Here is a 15,565-nt window from a genome sequence, read left to right as displayed (position 1 = left end):
AGGTGTTTCAAAGAGGCAGAGATGTAGTGCTGAGGGAATGGTCTAGCACCAGAATTAGTGGAGTTATAACTGGACTTGGTGATCTTAAACATCTTTTCCAACCTAAATTATTCTGTGGTCTTGTTGGTTCTGGCTGAAGTGGAGTTTATTTTCCCCTTTGCAGCCTTTCCCGTGCTGTGCTTTGTATGGTAAGCTCAGAAGGTGATGGTAACACTCCAATGCTTTCACTACCCAGCAAAGGCAGGCAGAATTGAAACAGGTTATATGAGAAGAGATGGCAGCAAATAAGATGGCAGCCAATGCCAGGGGCTGTTAATGGGGTGGGGTTTTACAGGCAGTGGGCTAGATTGGCACAGCAAGATGAAAGGGAGGGGCACAAAAAGTGCCAGTGTATGCCAGTAATATAATGGGGAATAGAGAGAAGGTAAGCAGTTAGGTATGTAGATAGGATAGTGAGTGAAGCAGTGAAGGTGATGAGCAAAATATGTCCCTGAGCTTTAGCTGGAATTTGTGTTGGCTTTCAGAAAGTGGATTTGATTCTCTCCACCTGACTTTCTCCTCACATGGGGAGGACTGTACTCTTGACTTTCCTCTCTCTATTTTAAAATGCAAGAATGTTTTTTCCCTTAATTACTCCCTCCACAAGACATAGCATTTGAAAGCTACTGACAGCAGTTCTTTGTTTCTTCAAGGAACTGTGGACTGGTTACTAAGAGAACTGACTCCTCAAATCTTAACACGTTGGCATTTCCCCCTTGTGTGTGTTAATGACCTGAGGTGCTTACCTTCCAGCTTTTGTCACTGCCCTCTTGTAAAAGGAGTTTGTTCAAGGCATTTTCATGCCACAAATTGCCAAGAAAACCTTTTGTCAACTCTTTGGATTGAAGAAAGACATATAGTGCACAAAGCAGGGCTCTGGCAGGCTGTCTAGAAATGGACATTGTCTGAATCTGATTGTTATGGCATGAAACGAGTTAAAAACTCACTGTGAATGAAGAAAAAGTTGGATCCATTTTGTATTGGCCTTGCTGATTTCTTAGGAGGAGATTAGGAGTAATTTATTGCTACAGTCAGTGGCATGTTTACTCGCACATCAAGTGGGTAGTAAAAAGGATAGATGCATCATTAGCAAAAGCCATAGCAAGGATTCACAAACAAGGGAGGGGGCAAGAAAAAAAAAAGATAATCATGATTCACTGTTTATGTTTGCTCCTAAAGTGACTCTGAGATTTCCAAACTGGCCTCATAGATCAGTTACGTTCAGTGGCAGATGCATCTATTTTATCACAAGAGGTAATTTCAGGATTTGAATAAAGCCAAATCGCAGTAAGCAAAGAGGAGCTTATCAGGCAATATCCTAAGCAGCAGCAGCCTGGAAGCAGCCCAGTGGAGTTGACTCAGCCCCTTGCCCTTCTCAAGCAGATAAACTGAACTGCATGCTGCTTGCTGTGTGGCATGCTTCAAATGAAACATAAAAGGACAGCAGATCTACTGGCTTTGTCTGGAAACTGTGGCCCACATTGACATCAGCTTGTCAAAGATACTCAGATCAGGTCTCCTGCTAGAGAGCTACAGTGTCAGCCAAGTTGCTGTCTCTGTTCAATGAAGGAAGTGCCACAAACTCCATCTACACTGAGTATAGAATCTGCCCCTAGTGACCTTCTTAACTTTGCTACTCCATGTTTTGGGGAATACTCAGTGCTTAAACATCAACAGTGCTCTCTGCAACTCTTTTAAAGCAGATTGTAGCAATGTGGGAGTTGGTCTCTTTTCCCCAGTATCAGTTGATAGCACAAGAGGAAATGATATGAAATTGCACCAGAGGAAGTTTAGGTTGGAAATTTCTTTCCTGAAAAAGTGGTCAGACATTGGAACAGGTTGCCCAGGGAGAGGTGGTACAGTCACCATCCCAGGAGGTGTTTAAAAAAAGCATGGGCGTGGCATTCTGGGACATGGTTTAGTGGCTGTGGTGGTCTTATTTTGACAGCTGGACTCCATGATCCTAAAGGTCTCTTTGAACTGAAACAGTTTTATGATTCTATGATCAGCTCATCTAAGGTACCCAACTCAAAGTTTCTGTTGGAGAGTTACAATGTTGGCCAAATTTCTTTCTCTGCTCGGTAGAGAATGTGCCACAAAGTCCATCTACAGCGAGTACAGAGACTGCTTCTGGTGACCTTCCTAACTTTGCCACTCCTACATATTTTGGGGAATATTCAGTGCTTAAACATCAATAAAAATCGAGTATGCATCCAGGAGTTCTTGATCACCAGTTGCCCAGTGATCTCTGTTTGGTGGCAGCCCTGTTTGCTTCTGCTCTCCCATGGAAGAGCTGATGGTGTCTGGTTATGCCACGCACACACTGTGTATAATTAAGCACTCGGGTGGCCTGTAGAGTGAGCGATTATAATACATTTATTTCCTGCATCAAAGAGAACTCACATTTAATTAGTTTTTCCCAAGTGAAACTGATACTGTGAGGGACTGTCTGGGAACTAATTTCAGATTGTGTAGCACTGCAAGTCAAGTTTCTTTGAAATCTCTTTTTGAAAAAGGTTTATCAAATAAAATGTCAGGTTAGTGCTGGGTTTATGTCACTTTTTGCAGAAAAGTAGAAATAGGGAGTTAGCTCATTTCCTTCCTGACTTATAAGCTTTACTGTCAGTGCTCTCCCAAATTGAAAGTCCTCAAAGAGGTGAAAGCAACTTTTCCCATGGGAGTATGAAAACCAGATAGTTTTGGGAGGACATCAGACCTAATAAAGTCAGGTTTCCTCTGGATTTGTGTCCTTCGTTTGTGTACCCACACAACTATCACCCTAAGCTTAGGTTTTCATTAAAAGCTTCTCTAAAAATACCTCTGATGGCTGGTAGAAGGTATCATCAGTGTTCTCAGTCACTGCTGGCTGGTTATAGGTTGGAAGTGATCCAAAGAGGTCTCCAGTCCAATTTTCTGGTCAAAGATGAATGAACTATGCTATTGTCCTGGTTTTGCTGGGCTAGAATCCAAGAATCCAAGGCCAGCCATGGGCTGCAGGCCATTAGCAGCTCTGAGTCAGCTAGCACAGCTGACCTGAGTTGGCTTCAGGTGTATCCCAGCCCATCAGCATCGAAGTTAGTATAAATAGAGTCTGCCTTGTGTTTTTCCTAATCTAGCTTCTCTTCCTTCCCTTTTCCTGCTCCTGTGGGCTGCTCTTTCGTTTTGTGTAACTGCTGCACCTTTGCTGGGCTAAACATTGTTTTATGTACGTTCTGTTGGCATGGGTACCAATATTGCTGTTTCATTGAGTCCATTTTTGCTTCAACCTGTGGGCCTTCTCCCCTTTTCCTGGTTTCACTTCTCTCTGGGCAGAGTTCATCATGTGATAGAATAACTACTGGATTTTATACCCTGTTCCAGGCTAAGTATAGCCAATCATCAGACCAATTTGTTCAGAGCTTTTTCCTGATGGGTCATGAAAACCAAAAAGCATGGAGACTGTACAGCCTCTCTGGACAGCCTGCTTTGTTGTCTGGCTATCCTCAGATGAAAAGCCATTCGCCTATATCCAGTCTGAACTTCTTTCAGCTTATGTCTGCTGGCCTTGTTCTCTTCCCCTGATTCAGTCTAAAGTGCTTGACTCCTCCTTGATGGTCCCATCCATCCCCACTTCCATAGGCACAGGGAAGATGCTGAAAGGTCACCTTGAAACTGATTCTTCCCCGAGATGAACCTATCTTGATCTGTCATCCTTCATTTACATAGTAAGTGTTGCAGCCCTGACTGCTTTGAACTTCCTCTGAACGTGCTGCAGTACACTGATGTCTCTTGTATGAGGGGTCCAAAACTAGATAAGTACATAAACGTGGTGTAACAAGTTCTGAGTGAAGGGTGGAAATAATTTGCTTTGGTCATGTTGTTTGTAGGAGAGCTCAGACTGCTGTTCACCCTCCATGCTTCTAGGGCATGTTGTGGGATTTTTAACAGCTTGCTGCCTCCTAGAGTTGCTCTCAACCAGCTTGTACCATTGCAAGCAGTACAGCTGAAGTGTTTCAGATAGCCCATGTAGAATCATGCTCATGATTTTGGAGGAGAGACCAAAAGGAGGTAGAAGTAAAGTGACAATTGGTGTCTTCTCCCTAGTATCAAGTGACAGAAGGAGAAGAAATTGCCTGAGCTAGACCATTGGTTGGTTAGGTCAGTGGTTGGACTCAAGGATCTAAAGGGCTTCTTCCAACTGAAACAGTTCTCTGATGTAGTTTTACCAGCAGCTGAGCTCTAATTTGAGGCTCTCTTTTCTGCACAATGTGTTTTGTTTTTTTTTTTCCCAAAGCTGGTGATGATGCAGTACCTGGGTCTTGCTTTGCTTTCAGGTCAGTCAGAAATCAACCAATGACAGAAGTCCCTTGAGGAAGAGAGGAGAAAAGATGAATAGGTAGGCAAATGCCATGTCCACATAGGCATGCTATTTCCCAGGCTAAAATTACAGCTGCAAGCACTGAGACAGTGCAGAAACTCAAATAGAGCCATTAAAATCACTTTGTATTGACACTTTCTACATTGAGAAGAAACATGTAGTTCCCAGCTCTTATTTGAAAAGCAATATGAAGATAAAGTGATGCTCTTCTGCGTTGTAGAAGCTGTGGCTGGGCAGAATGAACAAGGAGTGTTTTAACATAAAGCAACAAGGAACAGTGTCTGTCACCTCAGTAGTGTTTATTACTTCTGAAACAGCATTATTAAGATCAGTATCTCTCATGACCGTGTTTTCATCTGGCATCTCCAAGAGGCCGTTTGAAAGAGATTAAATTATCTCACCCTGGGTCTTGTCTTATCAAGGGCAGAAAGTCATGTTGCATCTGTGTCAAGTCATTGTCTGATCTCTGCTGTTGCTTTACCATTCCCACTTGGGGAAAATACCAGAGACTTAATCTGTCAGACCATGGGTTAAGATGTGATGCCTTCCAGTGTAAAGGTGAAGCTGCAAGCAGCCCATCCCTTGCTGTGCAAATAAGGCAACAAACTCTGAGAGCCTCGGAGAAAAGATCAGCAGTGGCCAAGTAAATGTGGAGAAGATCAAGAAGATCTTTTCCACAATTGTCTGATATTGCAGAGAGCTCAAATAGACATGTAAAGTGTCACACTGGGGAAAAGGAAGATGAGGCTACTGTGCTGGCACTGCGCTGTGTGTGTGAGCAGGCTGTCATACAGTAACAAATGAAGCTGTGATGACAAATAGGAATGGGATAGTAAGTTGTTCTCAGATGCATCTAATCTAGCTATTTAGGTGATGAGCCATATAAATCCATGTTGTGTCACCTAACCCTCCACTGTGCAAACACTATGATTAGGAATCATCACCTTGCTAAATGTCAAGGAATTTGTTCATTCATTACATGATATGATGGCAGATGACTTCAAAAGCCTTGTGATAAAAGAGACACAAAGTGTGTTTCTTGATTCATGCTAGAATAATTTATTCAGCACAGACACATTGCTGAACTTGGAATCATAGAATTGTTTCTGTTGGAAAAGACCTTTGTGATCATCAAGTCCAACTATTAACTAACTCTACCAAGGTTGGTGCTAAACCATGTCCCTCAGCACCACATTTCTGCCTCTTTCAGACATCTCCAGGGATGAGGATTCAACCACCTCCCTGGGCAACCTTTTTCCCCTCTTTGAGAACCCTTTCAGTGAAGAACTTCCTTCTGTTACTCAAGCTAGATCTTCCCTGATACAACTTTAGGCCATTTCCCCTCATCCTTTCACTTGTTAAACTGAGAAGCCAGCACCCACCTCAGTAGAGCCTGCTTTCAGGTATCTGTAGAGAGTGAGAAGGGCTATCTTCAGACTTCTCTTCTCCAGACAAAACAACTTCAGTTCCTCCAGCTGCTCCTCACAAGACTTGTTCTATAGATCCTTCACCAGCTTCAGTGCCTAAGTTTTGCCTGTGATTTCATTATGCTAAATACTTGGGCTGTACACTTATGAATGTCATTTACTAAGCAAGACTTTGCATGACTTTCATATGTAGCAGAGTGATTAATTTACTGAGTTAAACTGGCCAGAAAATTTTAGGGCAAAGTCAAAATAGCTCTATTAGTCCCAAAGTGAGTTGAATGAAAATAACTTTCTTACAGACCTGATGTAATAAGAGCTTTTTAAAAGACCCTGCAGATATTATCTCTTAGCTATGCATAACTTGTGTGTTTCAGAATGACTCTATGAAACCAATAAGTTTCATCTACAGAATGCTGAGGTTTTTTGGCTGTTCTCCTTTTCCAGTGTTGTCTCTTTTGAGAATATGTAGAACCAAGTCACTTCTAAAGTGGGGCCTTTGTATCTGAATCTGATGCCACCTTCTGCTTTTCCTGACAAACTAAGTTATCTCCTGGTACCTCAGGGCTATGTATGCTGTCGCACTGATATCTGGTCTTAGCACCAAATGGCATGGCAGATCTGATGTGAAGTGGTTGCCTAACCAAGAATAGTCCCTTCATCGTACTGCAGAGCTTCTTTTTCTTAGAAAGGCTTCTGAACACCCAAATGCTTTTTTGTGGCTGGTGCCAGAGACCATGTTATTTGTTCACCAGCCTTTGGGAACATAGAAAATACAACAGGAAATGATGCAGAGATTTTGTCCCACGACAAGCCATCATTGTTATCATAATTAAGAATTTTGTAGCTGTTATTATTTAGGTGATCTTGAGGTCAGTGCTTGATCTCCAGTGGTTAACTAGTTGTGCTGCAGCCAGCTGGTGTCAGACTGTAGCTGAGAAGTAATAAATGTGGGGAGTAGACTATGACGTGAGGCAGCACAACAGAGAGAGGAGCAGGCAATAATTTCTGCATATGTCTGTATGTAAGAACCAAGTTTGTTTGAAATGTGTTTTACTGTTCCTCAATATATCCTTCTGGACAACTTGTCTAACTGAGATGAGCAGAGCCGTGGTCTACTGGGTTAAGAAATGGCTGAGTGGCAAAGCTCAAAGCCTCAGTGAATGAGGCTACATCTGGCTTGTGACCAGTCACCAATGTGTGCTTCTCAAGGCTGAGTTTTATCATCGATTCTAATTAACATTTGTATCAGTGATCCAGGGGCAGAAGTTGAACGCCAGGTAAAAAGCTTACTGATGCTACTAAACTGAGAATTGCTGCTGACTCCTTTGAGGGGCAAGTGGCCCTGCAAAAGGTTAGGAACAGACTGCACTGAGCAGTCATTAGTGGTGTGAGTATGCACAGCTCTACCTTTTGCAGCTGCCCCCTCCCCCCCACCCTCTGGCTCCTCTGCCCAGCATCCTTTGGAGGAAGCCTTTGGGGTACTAACCTGCTTATGGTGAGTTAATCCTCTAGGAAAGATGTCCTGAATGATTTTGTACTGTTGACCACCCTTGTGCTTCAAGAATCTACCCTTGTTTTGGCCTTCATCCTTCATATAATCCTTGCAAGCAGTGGAAGCCCTTTCAGTTTTCATCTTGCGTCTGCCAATTGTCATCTTCTGTAGACTGCCATGGCCTTAGTAAACTGCTCAGTCTTTGTTTGCCTTCATCTCTGACAGCATTTCTCTTTCTTGAACCCGAGGAATGACAGAAGTATTTAGTTTGCAGATGAGTTCAGTTCTGTCGAGCAGGTAAGCGAACACCCGGAATCCTAGGTCATGAGAATGGTCTTGGAAGTGGAGCAGCAGTAACATCTGATTTACACATAGTCTAATTAGAGTCAGGATGGATTAGGTTTGGGTAATCCATTGCATTGTGGTTTGCAGCTGTTGACTTGGGGTTGGTTGGGCTGAGGGAGAATTCAGTTTTGTGAGTTCTGTTAGTTTACTGATCAGTGATCTAATCTAGCAACTTGCCGGCCTCATTTACACCTGTGAGTGAGAAACTAACATTCTTCAAAGACTTACTATCAAAAGACATTAAACATTGCAGGTATACAGACAGACAAGTAATTTCACATCTAGCCAGGAGGTCTTTTTTTTTTGCTCTCTACTGCAGCTTGAGCTGCATTTAATAAGGGCAATCACCTTATTATGAGAAGTCCTACACAAATATTAATTTATGCAGGTTTTAGCTTAAGTTTCAGTTTGGTTTCTGAAGTTTTTTGCATGTGAATTGCATGTGAATGCACATACAGTATCAGGTGATACTGAATTGAACAATCTGGGAAGTAAAGCAGAAGAGACAAGACACAGCACTTGCTTTCCCAGTGCTGAGCCATACAGCTCAACAGCTGCCATCATGTATTCCTGCAGCCCAGCTACCCTTCCATCCATTAACTACACAGGGCTGTACACCTACGATTTAGAGGCATGTTGGGGCTTTATTTGCAGGATTTTGATCTTGTATTAGTCTCCTCTGAATTATAACCCAAATACCATTGTTATATGATGGATCCAAAGGTCACAGGGGCATGCTACAATCATGAAAGATTAATGAGATGCTTCATTAACCTTTGCACTTTTGAGTACTTGGAAATATCTGTATTGTTTTCAATGAAAAAAAAATAGTGTTAGTAAAAGGAAGCAATATACTTTGGTGTTACTAGGATACTTTTTTTCCCACAAGCTAACACTCTTTTTATCTTCTGTCTGCTCAAGTCTTCCACTGTCTTCTCCTTTCCTTTCTTTCTCTTTGTCTCCAGGCCTGCCCTCACATCCCTTTAAGAACAGCATTGACCTTTTCAGTGGTGGAGGGGCACCCCACCAACGGTGGCTTCACCAATAAGCCACTCAAAAATGCAGATTTTATTCAGGGAAATTTGTACTCTCATATTTTGTGTCACTTCTCCAATGTCTCTTGTGATTTCATGGTGATTTAGAGGCAAGCTTATTGTAGGTAAAAAGAGAAAGGTAACTTCCTATTTGTCTGGCTGCTTTAAAGGAGTATGAAAGGAACTCTAAAATACATAGAAAGGCAAAGTTTACTTTCTGAGTCTAGGTATTATGTCCAGCAGGACAGATTTAGATTACATTAGAGATTTCCTTATGTGCTGTTGTGAGGTAAATAAATCAAAGAGAAAACTCACAAAAACTGTGACTTTAGAAAATGTACTCAGATGTTGCCTTAGGTAACTGATTGCCTAGGTCTTCATTTGGTGGAGTTTTGTCAAACTGTACTTTGAGCTTGTGTAAGACTGAGAATTTAGTGAACTGAACACAGTACAGAAAAATTTCCCAAAGTCCTAAATTGCTTTTTTGAATCTCTCAAATCTTATTGAGGCCCAGTAAGCCTCAGTTTTCTGGATCATTTAGGCCTTCTGAAAACTCTTCTCCAGTTTATTCCCTTCAGAACTTACAGCCCCTATCTCCAAAAGCTAATAGTCTGGAGTTAGACAAGGTAGCAAAATAATTGACGTGAGCCTTGTTTCACGGAGGGGAAAAGCCAAAGGCATATTAAAGGAACAGCTTTCACACATGTCTGAGTGCATCAGTATAAGCCAGCTTCCATCTTTTCCTGCCCTTCTCCCTGTATTAACTCAAATACTGAGTGGTTTGTGCACGCCTACTCTGGAATTGGGAAAGAGAGGCTAGACTGTGCTCCTGCCACCAGTCTCTGCTGCCATAATCAGAAGTTGGTCACTTTATTCTTCCTGTTAAGTAAAACAACGAGCACAGTCATCTTACAATGTCTACAGCAATGCTGGGGATCTCTGTAACCTCTGCAAAGCCTGGAGCTTTGCCTATGGGACTCTATGCCCTCAGTGATGTTGTGTCAGTAACACACTGTCCTTTTATCAGGGTTATTCAGTTCATCCCACAAATGCAGATTGAAGGAAGCAATTGGTGATTTGTGACTCCAGAATATTGCTCTTTGCTCAGTATTGAACTTAACCCTTAATGGTGAGAGATGGGATTTGGAAAATGTTGGGCAACTGCTCCCAGTGGGTCCCTGAAAATTACTGTCCCCCTTGATAAGCACTGAATGTTAATCACGCTGTCCTTGCCCCTCACCTCTGTGACAAGCTCCTGGCCCCTCCACTCTGAGGCTGAATTCTCACAACCCAGAGATCTTCTTTGAATTTCATGGGTTTTAAATTTCTTTCAGATGTAGAGACTCTTCAAAAATGAAAACCAACTATTAAAGCTGAGCTATGACTTGTCATACCAAATTAAGCTTCTTTGAGTTTCATTCAAGACTGTGGATGAAATCCTGGCTTCCCTGAAAGAAATGCATAAAAATCTGATTAGGGAGAAAAAGTCAGGCTGAGATCTCACCCCATAAGAACAGACAGAGGTCAACAGCCCTTAGATGCCTTTTCATTTACCAGATGAAGTCCTAAATCCTTCAACCCATTCAAAAGCTACACCTGGACATAGATTAGTGATTGAGCTAGTACCTCACACACGCAACATATATTTGCTCTCTGGCAAAGGATGATGGAGTCTGGAGAAAGGCTAATGCAGCTGAACTTCAGCAAATTATTTATAAAGGAACATCAGGCCTTGTGTTGCCTTGCCAAAGGCTGCTCGGAAATGCCCATCAATCGTCTTTAACTGGTGTGCCTAATGTCCAGCTTCAACTCCAGGGCCTTTTTTTTCATCCTTCTTCTGTTGTAAATATGCCTTTTTTCCCTTCTCACACAAGAACTGATGAAGGTCAAACGTCAGTCCCTCTTTTTATGCTGGACAATTTAAAGTCTCTAATGATGAACTCTATATTGAATGCTTGTCTTAGTTCGAGATGTTTCTAACTTGGGCTTTTCACAAACTGTTATTGATCTCCATCTCCAAAGCAGTAAATCCTCCTGTGTAGTAATTCCATAAATACAGCAGAGTTGGAGGGGCTTTGAATCTTCATTTGATCAAAAAAGTTCCAAATCTCCCAGATAAATCTATAGCCTTCAGTGTCAGCTTTGCAGGTATTCAATCACTTTTCCTTGGACCCTAAATCAAATGCCTTGAGTTTATGATAATTTTTTTATATATTCTTCTGTGCCATCTGTCCTAAGTACATTGTCCTCAGGTGACTGTCAATTAAATAATACTTTCAATTTATCATTACAGGGAAGAGGTTATCCACTTAATTTAACTCTTTGTATCCTTTTTATAACTGTGTGGTCACAGAAAGCTATAATTTCAGGAGGATGGAGGTGGGGTAAAATAATTATCCCAATCTGCCAAATGCCTTCCTGTAAAGTTCTTTGAAAATAAAATTAAAAAGGATTAGTAAACTCTAATCCTTATTTATTAGAGTTATTTATAATAAATCCCACTAGAATCTTCCTTGGGAGTATTTGGTTTGGGTGAAATAAACTTCTCACAGTCACAAAAGGAGGCAGCACTGACTAGTTTGGTTGCAGGGTCTGAAATCAGTTGCCAAATTCTTGACTCCTCATAGTTTAGCTGCACAGCAGTGTGGGAAAAGCAACTGCTTCAGCAGAAGCTGGAGCCACTTCTTAAGTTTGGTGATAGATTCCTGGGTTTAATATGCATATTTTTTCTGGTGACACAATCATCCAGCTACTTGGAGCTTGTCCTTTCTTTGCTTAGCTTAGCTGGAAACAATATTAGAGAGGTGAAGCGAGGTTGGTTGGTTGTTTTTTCCTGGAGAAATGAACTGTTATCAGATTCAGAATATGTGTCTTTTATTGCACATCTTTTTGTTGTTCCCTACCATACATGTTCAAAAAGATATCATGCAAAATGCCTCCTAAAGATAAGCACAAACCAAACCCTTATGATTCTGCTAGACATTAAAAATGTGGACTCATTAGTGATAGTAATTTTATGGCATTTTATAGTTTTCCTTGCTTCCAAGGACTCATCTGTATTCCACAAAAAAAATTCTTTTTCTGCTTCTGTCTGACAGAGGCAATCTTGTGCCTTTCTCTCCTCCACAGGCACAATGTCCTAATCTGAAAGATACAATCTGAGCTAAATTCAGTTTGAATTTGGCTTTGAAGTTTTCTGCTTCTATTTCAGAGCTGGAGAAAGGAGATTGCGCTTGAAAGTTTGTCTCTGTCTTTCCATTATTTGTCCCAATCTCTAACCTCTCCCTTCCAGCCTTGGCTTCATTATACAGTAGCATATCACAGCTTTTGCAATACTGCTACTGTCAGAAGGAGACAGTAGCTGAAGACTGAAAAAAACTAGTCCTGCTGAGCCCTAGATCTGCATTGTTTCCTATCCTTTTGAATAATAACATCACTTTTTGGACTTTGTGTAGTTCACTGTTGCCCATACCTTTCTTTCCCTCTGATATTCCTGCAGTCTCCACGAGCTCTTTGAATTTAAGAATGTTGCTTATTGGATAGATCATATGAGACAGCCCCAACTACACTTAGGACCCTGTTCCAGTTCAGCAACTTCTTTTCTAGCTACTTTCAATTTAAAAACAAAATCTTCCCCTTTATCAAACAGACTTCCACTATCATGCCGTATCATCAACCCAACATCACTATGGTCACTAAACCATGTTTCAAAGTGCCATGTCTCACACATTATTTGAACACTCCCATGGGTGATGTCTCCACTACCTCCCTGGGCAGCCTGTTCCAATGCCTGACAACTCCCTCAGAAAAAAAACTTTATCTTAATATGTAATCTAAACATCCCTTGATGCAGCTTAAGGTCCTTTCCTCTCTTGCTGTTGCTAGTTACAAGGGAGAAGAGACCATTCATACCTATTGATGAATACAGATTCAGCTCTGCTTTTGTATATGTAAACATACACATGAATCAGGTGTTCATAATTTCAGATTGCAGTCCTTTGAGCTTGTGCAGTTTGAGCAGGAAAGAAAACAGGTTGTGCTTTCAAACATTTTAAATATATCATTGTTTGTGTGAAGTGTTGGTTTGGCAGCAGGGAAAGCAGCAGCAGGACCAACAAGATTCCATCCAAGCAATACAATGAAGGGTGATTTGAAGGACCCTCAATTCAAGAGAGAGATTGAAATACTGGAATGTACCTCTGGAGTGTGTCCAGAGAAGGGTGATGAAGCTGTTGAGGGGCCCTATGAGGAGAGGCTGAGGGAGCTGGGGTTGTTTAGCCTGGAGAAGAGGAGGCTCAGGGCAGACTTCATTGCTGTATACAACTACCTGAAGGCAGGCTGTAGCCAAGTGGGGGTTGGTCTCTTCTGCCAGGCAACCAGCAACAGAATGAGGGGGACACAGCCTCAAGTTGTTCCAGGGAAGGTCTAGGCTGGATGTTAGGAGGAAGTTCTTCCCAGAGAGAGTGATTGGCGTTGGAATGGGCTGCCTGGGGAGGTGGTGGAGTTGATGTCCCTGGAACTGTTCAAGAAAAGCCTGGATGAGGCACTTAGTGCCATGGTGTGGTTGATTGGCTAGGGTTGGGTGTTAGGTTGGCCTGGATGATCTTGGAGGTCTCTTCCAACCTGGTTCATTGTATGATTCTATGATTTACAGGAAACATAGTGCTGCTAAATAAGTAAATACCAGTGAACAGTAAGCATGCCTACCAGCTCTCTGAAGTTTGGCTTAGTTCAAGCAGTGCCACCACACTAATCTGAGGAAGCATGTGCTTTTAAAAGCAGCAAACCAGGCTCAGGTTTACCATGTGCTCTGCTGGCAAGCAGCAACTGGCAACAAGATAAGAAAAAAATGAAAATTGAATGGAGTGGATCAAATTCAACATTTGTTTGGCAAATGATACCCCCTGCTGTTCATCTGTCTGCATTTAAAGAGTTGGCCAGCTCACCGTCCGTCAGTGTTGCTTTTGTTCAGGGTCTGCCTTGTGAATGAATGCCTGTGAAGTTCCATCTGAGTGCCTTCTTCTATTTCTCTTCTTTAAAAAGGAAGGGAGAATCTCAGAATAAACTTGTAAGGGGTGAAAAGTAATTGGGAAATAACACAGCAAGTCCAGAAGACTCTCAAAGCTGTTTTAACCAAGTGCAGTCTTGCATGGTGCTCGACACTACATTCTGCTTACATAATGTCTGTGTGATTATATTTTATCTCTGCTTAGATCTGGGGCCTGCTACACTGTAGAAACCTGTAACCCCCTCTATGGTATAGGAAACCCCACAAAGTACAAAGATCAAGAAAGTAAGAGCTCTGGACTAAGTGCACCCATTCAGAGTGTGGCAAATAGGTCAAGTGAGATTCTCCTCCTCCTCTACAGTGACTTGGTGAGGCCGCATCTGGAGCACTGTGTCCAGCTCTGGGCTCCAAAGATACTCATAAGACAGGGGCATCTCTTTTATGAAGAGAAAAGGCTGAGCTGGGAATGCTTTAGCCTAGAGAAGAGCAGCCTGAGAGGGGGTCTGCTCAGTGCTGATCAATAGCTAAAGCATGGGTGTTAAAAGGATAGGCCTAGAGTTGTTCCAGTAGTGCTCAGTGATAGAACAAGGGCCGCTGGGTATAAATTAGAACACAAGAGGTTAAACAGAGGGAAAAAAATTCTTTACATCGAGGGTGCTGGAGTACTGGAGCAGGCTGCTCAGAGAGATTGTGGAGTCGTCTTCTCTGAAGACTTTCTAAACCCACAGGGTTTCCCTATTCAAGTTGAAACTACCTACTAATTGCTATTTCCATGGAAAATTTCACTTACACAGATTCCTGCAATAGACTTCAATAAAGGGTGCTGCTGTGCTTTGACTCTCCTCAGTCTTGCTTGGTGGCTTTTGATGCATGACCACATTAAGATCCTTTTAAGGATCCTTTAAGATCTCTTTTTCAAAATTCAGGCAGTATCCCTTCATCTTTTGGGCTTTTCTTGCAGTGTAAGATGCTATGAACAGTTCATGTCTTGCAATCTCACTTTGTTTTCCTCAATAATTGTCAAGATTCAAAGACCTAGATTTAGAATCAAACACAATTGATGGAAGTGTTGAACTTTTTGTATTAGGTGGTCTTGCTGTAATAATATAAAGAAGGCATAAGGAGATGCTAAAATCCATTACCTGTCCTGACATTTTAGGTAGTTATTGTAGAAATGGTCTAGTTCTGAGAAAAGTTTTGTGGTATTTGTTCAAATACTTTCAGTGTTCCCCTTGTGTTCATTAGGCTGTTTCTCTGTCATCTTCCATGTTTCTATTTGCCAATTTCAGCTGCACTTGTAGAAATACCAAGTCCCTGCAAACTTACTGGTGAGAGGAGACTGGGAAGGATAAATGAGGTAATTGTGTGATTTTGTTCTGACAGTAACTCCACATAGAAGCTTATCAATGAATCCACAGAAAAGAGGTGCTTACTGTTTCCGATATTCTGAAAATAGAGTTTTGCTTTTCTTGAGTCCATGTTTACAAGTGAGAATAATCTGCCCTCACAGTTAATCTTTTCCAGGTAGATATGTGTATCAGGTGATAGAATGAGAGGAAATAGCCTGAAATTGTGTCAGGGGAGGTTTAGATTGGATGTTAGCAAAAGTTCATTTCCTGCAAGAGTAGTCAGGCATTGCAACAGGCTGTCCAGGCTGGTGGTTGAGTCACTGTCCCTGGAGATGTTCAAGAAACATGTGGTCATGGCACTTCAGGGCATGATTTAGTGGTGGTGATGGTCTTAGGTCAGTAGTTGGACTCAATGGAGGTCTTTTCCAACCAAAGCAATTCTATTATTCTGTTATTATATTATTTTGTTGTCTTTATGCAATGCTAAGTTCCTCTAACAGTCTGTACTGAATGT

The 15,565-nt window shown here is 41.8% G+C and overlaps 1 long non-coding RNA gene across 3 annotated transcripts in view; it reads left to right on the top strand.

The window, feature by feature from the left end:
• LOC135189357 (uncharacterized) overlaps positions 1 to 15,565 on the top strand; it is an 85,264-nt gene that overhangs the window by 58,206 nt on the left and 11,493 nt on the right. The window contains exon 3 of one of the 3 annotated variants that reach the window (XR_010308050.1): positions 7,541 to 7,617. The exons of the other annotated variants lie outside the window; for them this stretch is intronic. This is a non-coding gene — a long non-coding RNA (uncharacterized LOC135189357). Of the gene's footprint in view, positions 1 to 7,540; positions 7,618 to 15,565 lie in introns of those variants that run through there. 3 annotated transcript variants of the gene reach the window in all.

This window comes from Pogoniulus pusillus, chromosome 32 (genome assembly GCF_015220805.1).
Source record: "Pogoniulus pusillus isolate bPogPus1 chromosome 32, bPogPus1.pri, whole genome shotgun sequence".
Classification (NCBI taxonomy): Eukaryota; Metazoa; Chordata; class Aves; order Piciformes; family Lybiidae; genus Pogoniulus; species Pogoniulus pusillus.
Note: the sequence above shows the minus strand (reverse complement) of the source record. Positions and strands in the feature narration are given on the sequence as shown.